Source organism: Eptatretus burgeri, chromosome 9, assembly GCF_056783735.1.
Source record: "Eptatretus burgeri isolate ZD-2024b chromosome 9, Ebu_testis_v1, whole genome shotgun sequence".
Taxonomy (NCBI): domain Eukaryota; kingdom Metazoa; phylum Chordata; class Myxini; order Myxiniformes; family Myxinidae; genus Eptatretus; species Eptatretus burgeri.
The window spans coordinates 108487982-108503388 of NC_140969.1; the positions used below are offsets into that span (position 1 = coordinate 108487982).

The window sequence follows — 15407 nt, forward strand, 5'->3', positions numbered from 1 at the left end:
ACTGTATGAGGGTTCAATTCCGGATTGTAGGACAGGGTTAATTGTGTCGATATGGAATGAGAAAGGAGATGTTCAAGATCTGGGGAAGGACAGGGGCATTACGCTCCTTAGTCATGTCGTAAAGGTGCCAAAGAGGATTCTGAATGGGAGGATAAGAAAAGTGTGGAGAAGGATATCGGAGAAGAGCAGCAAAGTTTTAAAAAGGGTTGGTGGACAATGTATGGGATGTTCACACTGAGAAAAGAGGTTGGAGGTGCAAGATGAGACAGCATTGGAATTTGTGGACCTGGAGAAGGTCGACGGCACTGTCCTGAGAGAGATGGTGATGGCGAAACTGAGATGGATGGGAGTGTCGGAAGCAGAAGTGAGGTTGGTGGAAGATGTGGAAGAAAAATAATTATATTCATGTATTCTCAATTATAATTGTTGCTGGTACTTTATAAATCAAATTTTTGTATGATAGTCAAATTGGCTGTCAGTAATGTTTTCCTATTCCCGAGAGTCTTTTGACCAACATATTAATAAAACAAATATCTTACTATGAAAAAAGGTCTTGCTCGCTGCATAAAAACAGGTTGACCTGGTTGATAACACTGCAACTTTTGCTGCGATTGTGTCATTTTCTCCCTTCCACCTAAAATGGACATGTATTGCAGTTTTGAGTTATTTTGCCTCATGCTTATCAGCTCATCCTGTAGGTGAATTCCCAAATGTCTCACCCTCCCATTCCTTGGAATGCCCAATTGTGTATAAAAGGGATTACTTCGGGCTTCTGTTTCAGTGAAGTTCATTTGAATGTTTCAGTGAATCATTGGATGTTCTTCCTCCGTATATACGAAATTAAACATTCTCCGTTTGTATGCTGATCAAACTTGTGGAAATTGAGTTCTTTTCCACCACAAAGGGATGTACAAGGGAATGAATGGAAGAGTCTTGGTTGGTCCTGGGATGTCTGAGGAGTTCAGCGTAAACATTGGTTTGAGACAGGGAAGCGCTGTCAGCCCACGCATGTTTGTCATGGTGATGGAACGAGTAATCAGGAAGGTGACCTTGATGAGAAGTATGGGGAAGATGTATGCAGAGGATCTGGCTGTTGTGGTGGAGAGTGCATGGGAGAGATGCAGGAGGTACGAGGGGAGTGGAAGGAGGCATTTCAGAAGCATGGCTGAAGATAAGTATGGAGAAGACTGAGGTGATGTGGGTCAGGCAGCAGAGAAAATAAATGAATATCAGGTTAGAAGGGAAGGAGATCAGACAAGGAAATATGTTTGAATATCTGAGAGGAACAGTGACTGGAGGTGGGAAGTCCGAGGTAGAGGTGCGGAGGAGGATTCAGGTGGGTGTAAATTCATGGAGGAGGGGGGAGGGAGTAATGGCAGACAGAAAGATATCAAAGAAATGGAAAGGGGGAGGTTCTGATGTCGTGTAATGACAGCCTACCTTTATGGTCTGGAGACGGTGGTACTGACGGAGACAATAGAGGCTGCAGGTTTGTGAGAACAACTAGGTCAAGAGGATTGCATGAGTTAAGAGGGTGGATATAAGGAGGATGGATGAACTGAGGGAGGAGATTGGTGTGCAGATGAGCTTGACGGAAAATTTGGTGAAATGCCAGCTGAGATGGGCTGGACACTTGATGTGGATGGGGGAAGAGAGAATGGCAAAAAGAGCAGAAAGGTTGAGCAAGCAAGGTAGGAGGAAAAGAGGTCGACTGCGGTTGAGATGGGAGGATTGTGTGAGGAGGGGGTGGTTGGAGAGTGGAGAGAGTTGGCTGAGGACAGAGGGAGGTGCAGTATTGTGGTCAAGTCAGGGCAGAAGAGTAGTGCCATCAGTAGGGTGAATATACTGATTCTGGCTCACTTTTCCCCATGTAAATGAATGGGGGATTTTCAGCGATTCCCTTTTTTTTTCCCCTAAAAATAAACCCCCTTTTTATCCCAAGGTATATTTATTTGTCTCCCCTTTTAACCTGGAGGTTGAACCTCATTGAATTGAACACCTGGGGGTTGAACAGCTCACTCATTGAACCTATAAAGATTTGTTCATTCTCAAATTCCTTCAATAGTTTAATTTTCTTTGCACAATAATCCCCATCTAAAATATTGACAAACAAAACATTTGAATCTTTATATTTTTGAAGATACCCCTTTTGTGCCATTACGAAATGATAAACTTCTCTTAATGCTCTCATCTGGCCACCTCCTGAGCCACATATCATTTTGAGATTATAGTAAATTGTTTTTTCATTGTTCAATTGATAACCATCAAAGTTTTCAGTCCATTCAAGGATATTCATTTTTTTCTTTACATCCTCTAACTTACTAGTTTTTAAATTGATTCGCTTATTTGTTTTATTTACCTTTGTTTTAGTTATTTTTTCAATAAGACTTATTTGATATTTTTCACATTCATTATGTTTTCCATTTATATACCAAGACTGAGATTTTCTCCACTCTTTAGTTTGATTAATACTTGGTTTAACCATTTATATATTGTGAAAAAACGCGGCGGTAGCCCTTAAAAAACCCTAACCCATCTTCCCATCATTAAAACACAATCTATTCTATTTACTCCATCATACAATATCCATATGGAACACAATCTATTCCATTATCTAAAATAAATCTCTTATCATCAAAGGCTCCTAATGCCTTTTTATTTACTTCTTCACTATATATGTTATGTTTATAACTTCTTATTGTATTCATTTTCCTATATTCTTCTTTCTTATTCATCAAACAATTATAATAATTTCTCAAAGTTATTGATTTCTTTATTACATATTTCTTTATTCCCTTTAACCTCTTATCAATCTGTTCACCATACTTATAAGCATATGCCTTTGCTCTCAATCCAATAAACTCACTCATTACTTTTCCACCCAACTCATCCTTAAACTTACCAATAACCTTTTCATTCTTTTTGGAAAATAACTCACTCTTCTTGCTGAAATTACTTGTATCATATACTCCAATATTTTTCTTCATATCTTCATAAACATCATCAGTTTTTATATCTAGGATAAAACTATCAGTGTCCATATACAACAATGAAACATTTTCACCATACTCTTTCTTTAAGTCATTATACAAATAATCATACATCAATATCTTTGATAAATCAAGAACTGCTGTTCCAATATAAATTGGTTTATCCATTACAATACTTTCCTTTTTCATATGAATTGCAGAAAAGTTCTCTGAAAAAACCTCTTCTCTCTCAAAACTTGGTTTATTTATCAATCTCGAAGCTTCTTTCCAAGATGTTGCGAATCTAATGTTTTGCCTGTTTCTAACATTTTCCATAGTCTTTCCAAATACAGCATTATTCATTAATTTATAAAAGTCCCCTTCAAATTTTACTTTTGTATTTGCTCTCATATCTGTATTGAATTGAATATACTTTTTCACCCAAGGACTTTGTTTAAATTTTAAAACTCTATGAATTTTAGCTACTCTCAATCCTTCTCTCAAAAACTGTTTTAAGCTTCTCTGATGTAAAACATATCCCTCTTTATCATAGAATGTTGTTAATAACTTTTCTGTTGATTTGCCTTTAATATTAAAACTTTTATGATAATCACTGAACCATTCTTTCTTTGGGGTTTCTTTCTCACATGCAAAAGGAAGGTCTTTATGCTTATTATGAAGAACACTCGGGTACCTCAAATCAACTTCAAAATAATAACCTTCTTCTTCGTCATTCAATTCCTCTTGAGAAGAAATAACAATATTCATCAAAGCCTTTTCATAATCCTTTTCTTCCACCCACTCTAATTTACCATAAGGCAGAGATTGAGACATTGCCCATCCATACAAATTATTAGCATCAAAATACATCAAATAATTACTATCTTTTTCACTATCATAATTTGGGAGATATTTATTATTTGCTTTCGCATATCTTTTTGAACATACTTGTGATATTCCACCTCTCTTGGACTTCTCAATCATCAAAAGCATATCAACATCACTGATTAAATCTATATCTTGTTTTGTCATTTTCAACATTGCACTCCAAGCTAAACCAGGAGCTGTGAAATAGTGGGCAGGATCTAATCCATAACAATTTTTATTATGACAGAGTGATCTAAAAGCTTCAAACACATCAGCTAACAATAAAACATCTGTTTTTAGATATAAATCATGATATTCTCCAAGGTTCTTTATCTTAAATAATTTCCATATTTCTTGTGCATGTTTATATTCCTTATCACTTATCTCTTCTTCATAAAGGTTATTATAGAAACTTTCTTTTGATGGAAGTTGTGTTTCTTTAAATCTCATAAATGAATCCATATAATCATAAGGATAAATTCCCTTACTTGTAAGAATTTTCTCTTTACTTTGAATTTCATTCCTTGTTTGAATTTCCTCTCTCGTGAGAATTCCTTCTTTAATCAGAATTCCTTCTTTAATCAGAATTTCATCTTTAATCAGAATTTCCTCTTTAGTTAGAATTTCATTCATTGTTCGAATTTTCTTTATAATTAGAATTTCATCTTCAGTTAGAATTTCTTCATTAATTAGAGTTTCCTCTTTACTTTGAATTCTCTCTTTAATCTGAATTTCGTCTTTAGTGAGAATTTCCTCTTTTGGAAAGAATGAATTAAGATTTGGAAAAGAGTCTGTGGAGCTTAGATTTGATGCGAGGAAGGCGAGTGGTGTTCCCATAAACTTGTAAGAATCAAGAAACCGAATACGAGTTTTAGGTTTTGTGAATATCACTTTTGTAAATGAAATATACTTTTGACTTGTGTTGGTTATGGCAGAAATATTCCCTGGTGTTTTTGAAAGTTCATTTATAAATAGATGTGTATCATAGTTGGCGCTGTTGTGAAGAAAGACTGGAATAAAAGAAGGTAATTTATAATTAAGATTACAACAGGAATGAGCAGGACCTCTATATTTACCAGTAAGATGACAATGATCCCTAACTTTAGACTCCTTAATTTCCCCCTCACAAATATGACAGATATTGTTCTTTCTAAATTCTAATTTTTCTTCTTTGGTTAATTTCATCGGTTCATTTGTTTCTTTCATTAATTTAGTGAGTCTTATACAATCCTTTTCTAATCGTTTTACAAACTCTTGTGAAGCTTTTTTTCCACGATAATGTTCAAGTTTGTTATACTTTTCTCCAACAGATGATTTGATATAATAACAGAAACCACAAGGAATATGTTTTTGATATTTATTTGTATATGATTCTTTTGGATTAGTAGAAGCAATATTAATATTTTTAAGGATACACTCAAAATCAGCGTATATCACAAATGGGTGCATGATAGATTTATTATAATCTTCAAAAGAAATCTTTTCACCAGGTTTAGGCATTGTAATTACAGCTGATTTATGATTACTACAATATTTTGAATGTTGTTCTAATCGTTCTTTTGTATGAAATGAATTAAGACATCGCTTACAAGGATATATTTTGTTTGCTGTTCTGAATACCTGAGAAGAGATTAATCTTGATAAATTATTGATGTATGTGTAATGTGAATTCTTTCCAACACTAAAATATAAAAGATCAATGTGTGTTTCTTCATTTTTATAGTTGTTTGAAATTTTTAATATTTGAACTTTGTTTGTATCCGTTAATCCATATACATTAATAGAAAGATTATTCTTTTTCTCAAATTTAGGAATATCTGTTAGTGGCATTGGGAATTTAAAATCTTTAATGTCCAAGGTATTCTCATATTTCATATATTGTTTTACTCTTTCTGAATTACATTTTGGTGGATGTAAGTGAGCAAGAACAGACCAGAGAAAACATTTATTATCATTGTTCTTAATATTAACAACTGCCTTCTTTAGTTTTATTTCTTTTGGTAATTCAATATAAGAAGAAGCTTTAAGAGGGTTTGATTTTAGAATGTGTATATCTAAAAGATGATTTTTTAATATTGAATCCACTTCCTACCACTGTATTATCAACATCCTCCTCTTGTCTTGATAGTTCTTCATAAACCCCACTATTCAAAAAATCTTGAAATGATGTTATAAAATGAAGATCTGTTCTCATATAAGGAGTTTGTTCTTCATCTTGTCTTTTCATATTCATTTTCACTCCCATATAAAACTTTAAAGTTTTCATTTCTTTTAATGTCTTTTTAATAAATTTTTCAACATCGGGTTTCACTATTTCAATTGATTCAGCTATTGATGATGGACCGGGTTCTCCAAATTGAAAAATCCTTATTTTTATATGCCCTTTAAATGCCCCATCAGTGTTTTCAATATAATAGTCTCCCTTTACTTTAAACTCATTTTTCTTGTGTTTTTGTGATTGAAGATGTTTATTATAACTACTCTTCAAAACATCCTTTGAACAGATATCACAATGTTTTCTTTCCAACTCAAGAGGAGATATTTTATGAAACAGATTAAATGTGTGTTTGTTGGTTCGGAGGTGTTTTCTATAATGTTTATATTTGTGATTACAAACATCGCAGTATGTTGTATTCACCATATTTATATAATAAATCTTTGCTTAAACTAAAATTTTCTTGATGAAAATTTCGTTTATTTTACAGGTGAATCTGTGCTTAAAACCATTTTATCCTCCAACTTTTTCACTTAATAAATACAATGTTTCAAGACACAAAAGACAAGTTTCAATCAATCTCTACATTTGTTAAAGATACTGAGAAATATGTCAAGGATGTAAAATTGAACAAAGATAAATATAACAACTATTGGATAAAAACTATTATGGTAAATAATATGAGTTCTTCAATTTCCTTCAGTGGAAGGGCTTTTAGTATACCTGGTAGAACATCAATTAAGGTATCTCTAACAAAAATTTCTCCTCTCCTTCTAGTAATATATTCAAAACTAGAAAAAGCAATGAAACAAGAAAAAGTATCAAAAAACAAAAACCTTATGGATGAAGCTTTAGAAAGAAAAGATAAGACCATCTGTAATATGCAAGGAGAAATTTGTATTTTTTTCAACAACCCTAAAGATGTAAATCCTGATGAAATAAAGGATGTTAATATATCAGGTGAAATGACATTTCGTTCAATAGTAATTAACGATCATTTTAAAATTACCTTTAATATAAAAAATGTTGTCGTTGAATCTGATAATGAAAAAAAGTATATCGATATCGATGGTAATATACAACTGAAGGTATAGATGAATTTCAGTTTAAGTAAAGTTTTACTTTATAAATATGCTAGACTTTCCTGATTCTCCATATGACAAATTTGAGAATTGTCCTGCGTGTGAAAGACGGGGATTAAACACAGAGTCAAAAGCCTATAAACAATGTATATTCTGTGATTATCTTCTTATTTTATTTATATTTATTATAATTATTTTATTTTATTTATAATAAAATAATTATAATAAAATATGTAATATTTATAATAAAATATTTATTATTATTTTATTTATAATAAAGATTTATTATATAAATATGGTGAATACAACATACTGCGATGTTTGTAATCACAAATATAAACATTATAGAAAACACCTCCGAACCAACAAACACACATTTAATCTGTTTCATAAAATATCTCCTCTTGAGTTGGAAAGAAAACATTGTGATATCTGTTCAAAGGATGTTTTGAAGAGTAGTTATAATAAACATCTTCAATCACAAAAACACAAGAAAAATGAGTTTAAAGTAAAGGGAGACTATTATATTGAAAACACTGATGGGGCATTTAAAGGGCATATAAAAATAAGGATTTTTCAATTTGGAGAACCCGGTCCATCATCAATAGCTGAATCAATTGAAATAGTGAAACCCGATGTTGAAAAATTTATTAAAAAGACATTAAAAGAAATGAAAACTTTAAAGTTTTATATGGGAGTGAAAATGAATATGAAAAGACAAGATGAAGAACAAACTCCTTATATGAGAACAGATCTTCATTTTATAACATCATTTCAAGATTTTTTGAATAGTGGGGTTTATGAAGAACTATCAAGACAAGAGGAGGATGTTGATAATACAGTGGTAGGAAGTGGATTCAATATTAAAAAAATCATCTTTTAGATATACACATTCTAAAATCAAACCCTCTTAAAGCTTCTTCTTATATTGAATTACCAAAAGAAATAAAACTAAAGAAGGCAGTTGTTAATATTAAGAACAATGATAATAAATGTTTTCTCTGGTCTGTTCTTGCTCACTTACATCCACCAAAATGTAATTCAGAAAGAGTAAAACAATATATGAAATATGAGAATACCTTGGACATTAAAGATTTTAAATTCCCAATGCCACTAACAGATATTCCTAAATTTGAGAAAAAGAATAATCTTTCTATTAATGTATATGGATTAACGGATACAAACAAAGTTCAAATATTAAAAATTTCAAACAACTATAAAAATGAAGAAACACACATTGATCTTTTATATTTTAGTGTTGGAAAGAATTCACATTACACATACATCAATAATTTATCAAGATTAATCTCTTCTCAGGTATTCAGAACAGCAAACAAAATATATCCTTGTAAGCGATGTCTTAATTCATTTCATACAAAAGAACGATTAGAACAACATTCAAAATATTGTAGTAATCATAAATCAGCTGTAATTACAATGCCTAAACCTGGTGAAAAGATTTCTTTTGAAGATTATAATAAATCTATCATGCACCCATTTGTGATATACGCTGATTTTGAGTGTATCCTTAAAAAGATTAATACTGCTTCTCCTAATCCAAAAGAATCATATACAAATAAATATCAAAAACATATTCCTTGTTGTTTCTGTTATTATATCAAATCATCTGTTGGAGAAAAGTATAACAAACTTGAACATTATCGTGGAAAAAAAGCTTCACAAGAGTTTGTAAAACGATTAGAAAAGGATTGTATAAGACTCACTAAATTAATGAAAGAAACAAATGAACCGATGAAATTAACCAAAGAAGAAAAATTAGAATTTAGAAAGAACAATATCTGTCATATTTGTGAGGGGGAAATTAAGGAGTCTAAAGTTAGGGATCATTGTCATCTTACTGGTAAATATAGAGGTCCTGCTCATTCCTGTTGTAATCTTAATTATAAATTACCTTCTTTTATTCCAGTCTTTCTTCACAACAGCACCAACTATGATACACATCTATTTATAAATGAACTTTCAAAAACACCAGGGAATATTTCTGCCATAACCAACACAAGTCAAAAGTATATTTCATTTACAAAAATGATATTCACAAAACCTATAACTCGTATTCGGTTTCTTGATTCTTACAAGTTTATGGGAACACCACGAGCCTTCCACGCATCAAATCTAAGCTCCACGGACTCTTTTCCAAATCTTAATTCATTCTTTCCAAAAGAGGAAATTCTCACTAAAGAGGAAATTCAGATTAAAGAGAGAATTCAAAGTAAAGAGGAAACTCTAATTAATGAAGAAATTCTAACTGAAGATGAAATTCTAATTATAAAGAAAATTCGAACAATGAATGAAATTCTAACTAAAGAGGAAATTCTGATTAAAGATGAAATTCTGATTAAAGAAGGAATTCTTACGAGAGAGGAAATTCAAACAAGGAATGAAATTCAAAGTAAAGAGAAAATTCTTACAAGTAAGGGAATTTATCCTTATGATTATATGGATTCATTTATGAGATTTAAAGAAACACAACTTCCATCAAAAGAAAGTTTCTATAATAACCTTTACGAAGAAGAGATAAGTGATAAGGAATATAAACACGCACAAGAAATATGGAAATTATTTAAGATAAAGAACCTTGGAGAATATCATGATTTATATCTAAAAACAGATGTTTTATTGTTAGCTGATGTGTTTGAAGCTTTTAGATCACTCTGTCATAATAAAAATTGTTATGGATTAGATCCTGCCCACTATTTCACAGCTCCTGGTTTAGCTTGGAGTGCAATGTTGAAAATGACAAAACAAGATATAGATTTAATCAGTGATGTTGATATGCTTTTGATGATTGAGAAGTCCAAGAGAGGTGGAATATCACAAGTATGTTCAAAAAGATATGCGAAAGCAAATAATAAATATCTCCCAAATTATGATAGTGAAAAAGATAGTAATTATTTGATGTATTTTGATGCTAATAATTTGTATGGATGGGCAATGTCTCAATCTCTGCCTTATGGTAAATTAGAGTGGGTGGAAGAAAAGGATTATGAAAAGGCTTTGATGAATATTGTTATTTCTTCTCAAGAGGAATTGAATGACGAAGAAGAAGGTTATTATTTTGAAGTTGATTTGAGGTACCCGAGTGTTCTTCATAATAAGCATAAAGACCTTCCTTTTGCATGTGAGAAAGAAACCCCAAAGAAAGAATGGTTCAGTGATAATCATAAAAGTTTTAATATTAAAGGCAAATCAACAGAAAAGTTATTAACAACATTCTATGATAAAGAGGGATATGTTTTACATCAGAGAAGCTTAAAACAGTTTTTGAGAGAAGGATTGAGAGTAGCTAAAATTCATAGAGTTTTAAAATTTAAACAAAGTCCTTGGGTGAAAAAGTATATTCAATTCAATACAGATATGAGAGCAAATACAAAAGTAAAATTTGAAGGGGAGTTTTATAAATTAATGAATAATGCTGTATTTGGAAAGACTATGGAAAATGTTAGAAACAGGCAAAACATTAGATTCGCAACATCTTGGAAAGAAGCTTCGAGATTGATAAATAAACCAAGTTTTGAGAGAGAAGAGGTTTTTTCAGAGAACTTTTCTGCAATTCATATGAAAAAGTTCTTGATTTTTGAAGAACATTTTTTTTTTTGATTCTTTTTTTGAAGAACTTGAACAGCAGTTCTTGATTTATCAAAGATATTGATGTAAGTAGGGTAAGAATACTGATTCTGGCTCACTTTTCCCCATGTAAATGAATGGGGGATTTTCAGCGATTTATATTTTTTTTCCCTAAAAATAAACCCCCCTTTTTATCCCAAGGTATATTTATTTGTCTCCCCTTTTAACTTGGAGGTTGAACCTCATTGAATTGAACACCTGGGGGTTGAACAGCTCACTCATTGAACCTATAAAGATTTGTTCATTCTCAAATTCCTTCAATAGTTTAATTTTCTTTGCACAATAATCCCCATCTAAAATATTGACAAACAAAACATTTGAATCTTTATATTTTTTAAGATACCCCATTTGTGCCATTACGAAATGATAAACTTCTCTTAATGCTCTTGTTTGACCACCTCCTGAGCCACAGGTTATTTTTTGTTAAGCCCCGCCCACTTTTCTTTAAGCCCCGCCCACTTTTGTTAAGCCCCGCCCACTTTCCACAAGGTATTCAATAAGCCCCGCCCACTTTTCTTTAAGCCCCGCCCACTTTTGCTAAGCCCCGCCCACTTTTGCTAAGCTCCGCCCACTTTTCATAAGGTATTTTTCCTAAGCTCCGCCCACTTTTCCTAAGCTCCGCCCACTTTTGCTAAGCTCCGCCCACTTTTCATAAGGTATTTTTTCTAAGCCACGCCCACTTTTCCTAAGCCCCGCCCACTTTTGCTAAGCTCCGCCCACTTTTCATAAGGTATTTTTTCTAAGCCACGCCCACTTTTCCTAAGCTCCGCCTACTTTTGCTAAGCCCCGCCCACTCTTACATCATTTCCAGTTCATCTCTGACTCACAAAGAAATCACTAGAAAATTACAGGATGTTATGGTTTTGAAAAATTTCCCAATGAAGGCTTGCCTAGGCTTGCCCAGGGAATTTCCAAAGGAAACCACACCCACCAGTCTTTCTCTATAAAAGCTTCAAACCCAGGCTCCATTTTAAACATTTGTTCTTGCTGGCAATGGTGTTCTGTGTGCTTGTCTCAAACTCTCTGTCTTCTATGGAACTAAACCTTCAAGTTGATGAACTGGATTCAAACCTCTTATCTATTGAGGTAAGATTTTTTATTTTCCTATTTTCAAACTTTGATTGAAGCATACTCATTTAATAATTAAATAACTTAATTAATACATTATTATTTTCTCTCACAGGAAATTGTGTCTGAAATACGAAATGAAAATACTGCTTTTGCTACAACTTGGGGGAAAATTGTTGGCTTGGTTGAAGACCTTGAGTGGGATGACTTTGGTGTTCCTTGGAACTCTCTGTCTTCTATGGAACTAAACCTTCAAGTTGATGAACTGGATTCAAACCTCTTATCTATTGAGGTAAGATTTTTTATTTTCCTATTTTCAAACTTTGATTGAAGCATACTCATTTAATAATTAAATAACTTAATTCATACATTATTATTTTCTCTCACAGGAAATTGTGTCTGAAATACGAAATGAAAATACTGCTTTTGCTACAACTTGGGGCGAAATTGTTGGCTTGGTTGAAGACCTTATGAGCGACCAAGACCCACAGAACGAGTTCGTCCTTGATGACCCAACCAAAGAGTTATACCTTGGAGACCAGCAAAATCCTGAAAAAGAGTTTTACAGCAATAGTACTCATTGTGAGTTATCAAGACAATACCCACTGAACAAGTTATACCTTGATGAGCCAGAATACAAGTTTTACCTTGGAGACTCACAAATTTTGAAAAAATCAGTAAATGAGTTCTGCCTTGATGGTTTAAATAACTACCTTGGAGACTCAGGAAAAGGGTTTTGCCAAGATGGTTCTAAATATGGGACCTACCTTGGAGACTCACAAATTTTGAAAAAATCAGTAAATGAGTTCTGCCTTGATGGTTTAAATAACTACCTTGGAGACTCAGGAAAAGGGTTCTGCCAAGATGGTTCTAAATATGGGGCCTACCTTGGAGACTCACAAATTTTGAAAAAATCAGTAAATGAGTTCTGCCTTGATGGTTTAAATAACTACCTTGGAGACTCAGGAAAAGGGTTCTGCCAAGATGGTTCTAAATATGGGGCCTACCTTGGAGACTCACAAATTTTGAAAAAATCAGTAAATGAGTTATCCTTAAGAGACTTTGTAAGTTGGTTTTACTTTGAATACTTGAAATGTGGGTTCTGGATTGATAACTCACAATGTGATACATATCTTGGAAACTCAACGGGAATGTGGTTATACCTTGAAGACTTGGAAAGTTGGGTTTATGTTGGACACTTGAAACTTTTTTGGGGGCTTTTATTTATTTATTTATTTATTTATTATTATTATTATTTTATTTATTTATATTTTGGAGACTTTTGGAGTTGCTATCACTCTTTGGGATCTAAACCTATCGATGTAGTTCTTTGTCGGATGGTGCTTGATGGGAGCAAGATCAAGAAAGTTCTGGGAAGAAAGTGCAGGCTTACTCCCTCTTTCTACGTCATCAAACCTGAAAGCCTTAAAAGACAGAATTGGAAGAAGAGAAAAAAACAAAAAATATACATTGTTCGTTCTGGGAAGAAAGTGCAGGCTTACTCCCTCTTTCTACGTCATCAAACCTGAAAGCCTTAAAAGACAGAATTGGAAGAAGAGAAAAAAACAAAAAATATACATTGTTCGTTCTGGGAAGAAAGTGCAGGCTTACTCCCTCTTTCTACGTCATCAAACCTGAAAGCCTTAAAAGACAGAATTGGAAGAAGAAAAAAAAAAACGTAAAAATATATATATATATATAGGTGGAAATCTCATTTTGAAAAAGACATTGTGTTGGGCGAGGATTGAGTTGGGGTTGAGATTTTGAATGTGAGGGTTGGGGTTGAGATTTTGAATGTGAGGGTTGGGACACACACACATACACATCAACAAACAAAAGTTAAGCCTTGACTATTCAGTTGAGGATTCTGTGTTTGGGGTTCACAGATCTAAGAACGTCCCCCTTGACACACATTATATACTGTTATACACCTCGGACTTGGCCCTCGAGTGTCCACAACGGTGTATAGTAGGAGGGAGTGAAGCGCCAACCTATTGCTCCCATTGCACACACACACAAACAAAAGTTAAGCCTTGACTATTCAGTTGAGGATTCTGTGTTTGGGGTTCACAGATCTAAGAACGTCCCCCTTGACACACATTATATACTGTTATACACCTCGGACTTGGCCCTCGAGTGTCCACAAAGGTGTATTATCTGCTTAGTTTTGTCTTTTGTAATTCCTGTGAATAAAATGAACCTAAAATCTCTTCCCCTTCCAAATCATATATTTTATAAGTCCAAGGAACTGTATCTATTACATCAACAATTTTAAAAAGTTCTTTCGTCCATCGTTCAGTAAAACCCTTTTCAAAATGAGATTTCCACCTATATATTCTTACGATATCACCAACTTTGAACTTAGGTTTTCTGACATTAATCTCTTTTTCATATTTTAATTTTGTAAATGTTTCTGATGGCTTCATATTCGTTGACGTGTGAATCGTGTCATTATACTTATCCACAATATCCTGAATAAAAGATAACCATTGTTGTGAACCGAGTTGTGTGAATTTTTTATATAGTCTCTCTTTTAAGGTACGATTAAAACGTTCAACAACAACTGCCTTCCCTTCATTAAAGGTACTGTATAATGTAATACTGTTATTTTTTAAAAAATTCATAAATGTCTTGTTATAAAACTCTCTACCCTCATCAGTCCACAATTTCTTAGGTTTTCTCTTACTTTTATTAAATATCTGTTGAAAAGCTAACACAAGAGTATTACCTGTTTTGTTTTTTAAAGGGACAACCCACGCATATCTACTCCTCAAATCAATAACGGTTAAAGCATACTTGTACCCCTTATCATTATTGAGTTCAATCAAATCAGCAGACCAGATATAATCAACTTCCTTGGAATAAACTTTCCTTCTCTGAAACTTTGTGAATATTGGTTTATGTAATTCATCAGCTAATTGCTCTTCAGTCTTAATGGCATCATTAGAGCCTATAAGTTTTTTGAATTTCCAAGTCCAAGTTTCAATTTAGCACTAATCATCTTCTTCACGATGAACCTATCAACTTTTTCTCTCAAGGTTGGATTTTGTATCAGAGACAAATTATATAACATTTCTCTATCGGCTTCATGCTTTTCTTCCAACGTTGTGGTATTCCCATAATCAATATCGTGTCTCATGCACACTTCATCAACTCTATTGATTGGTTTACTCCAGGATTTAGGATTGTCTGCCTCATCTAATCTTTTATCCAAGTTTGTGCCTGGACCACAGAAAGAATACCCTGGAAGATGTAATTCCCCTGGTATTCCAGTAGTTGTAAATTTACTTCCTGATAAAAACTTTTGTATATCTCCTCCGAGTTTGTGTTTGGAGATAAATTGATTTTTTTGAACCACACACCGAACATATACCTTTTTGTATAACCCTGTTATTTTTACTTTTAATATATGAAATATTTTTAGTATTAGTTTTCTTTTTACATTTGAGACAATAACTCATTTATTTATGAGAAAAATTTCTGCAGAGTGCAAAAACCTTTTTAGTTTCCAACATGCACATTTGAATCTTAATTTTTAAAACATAAAGAATCCTTAGAAAT

At 32.8% G+C, this 15407-nt stretch overlaps 1 protein-coding gene and 1 long non-coding RNA gene across 2 annotated transcripts in view; one reads left to right on the top strand and one right to left on the bottom strand.

Moving 5' to 3' along the window:
- The window catches only part of LOC147020885 (B-cadherin-like), a 177919-nt gene that overhangs the window by 113498 nt on the left and 49014 nt on the right, over positions 1-15407 (bottom strand). The window lies entirely within an intron of this gene.
- LOC147020887 (uncharacterized) lies at positions 10897-14345 on the top strand. The gene is made up of 2 exons (XR_015061991.1): positions 10897-12138; positions 12236-14345. It is a non-coding gene; the product is annotated as an uncharacterized LOC147020887 (long non-coding RNA).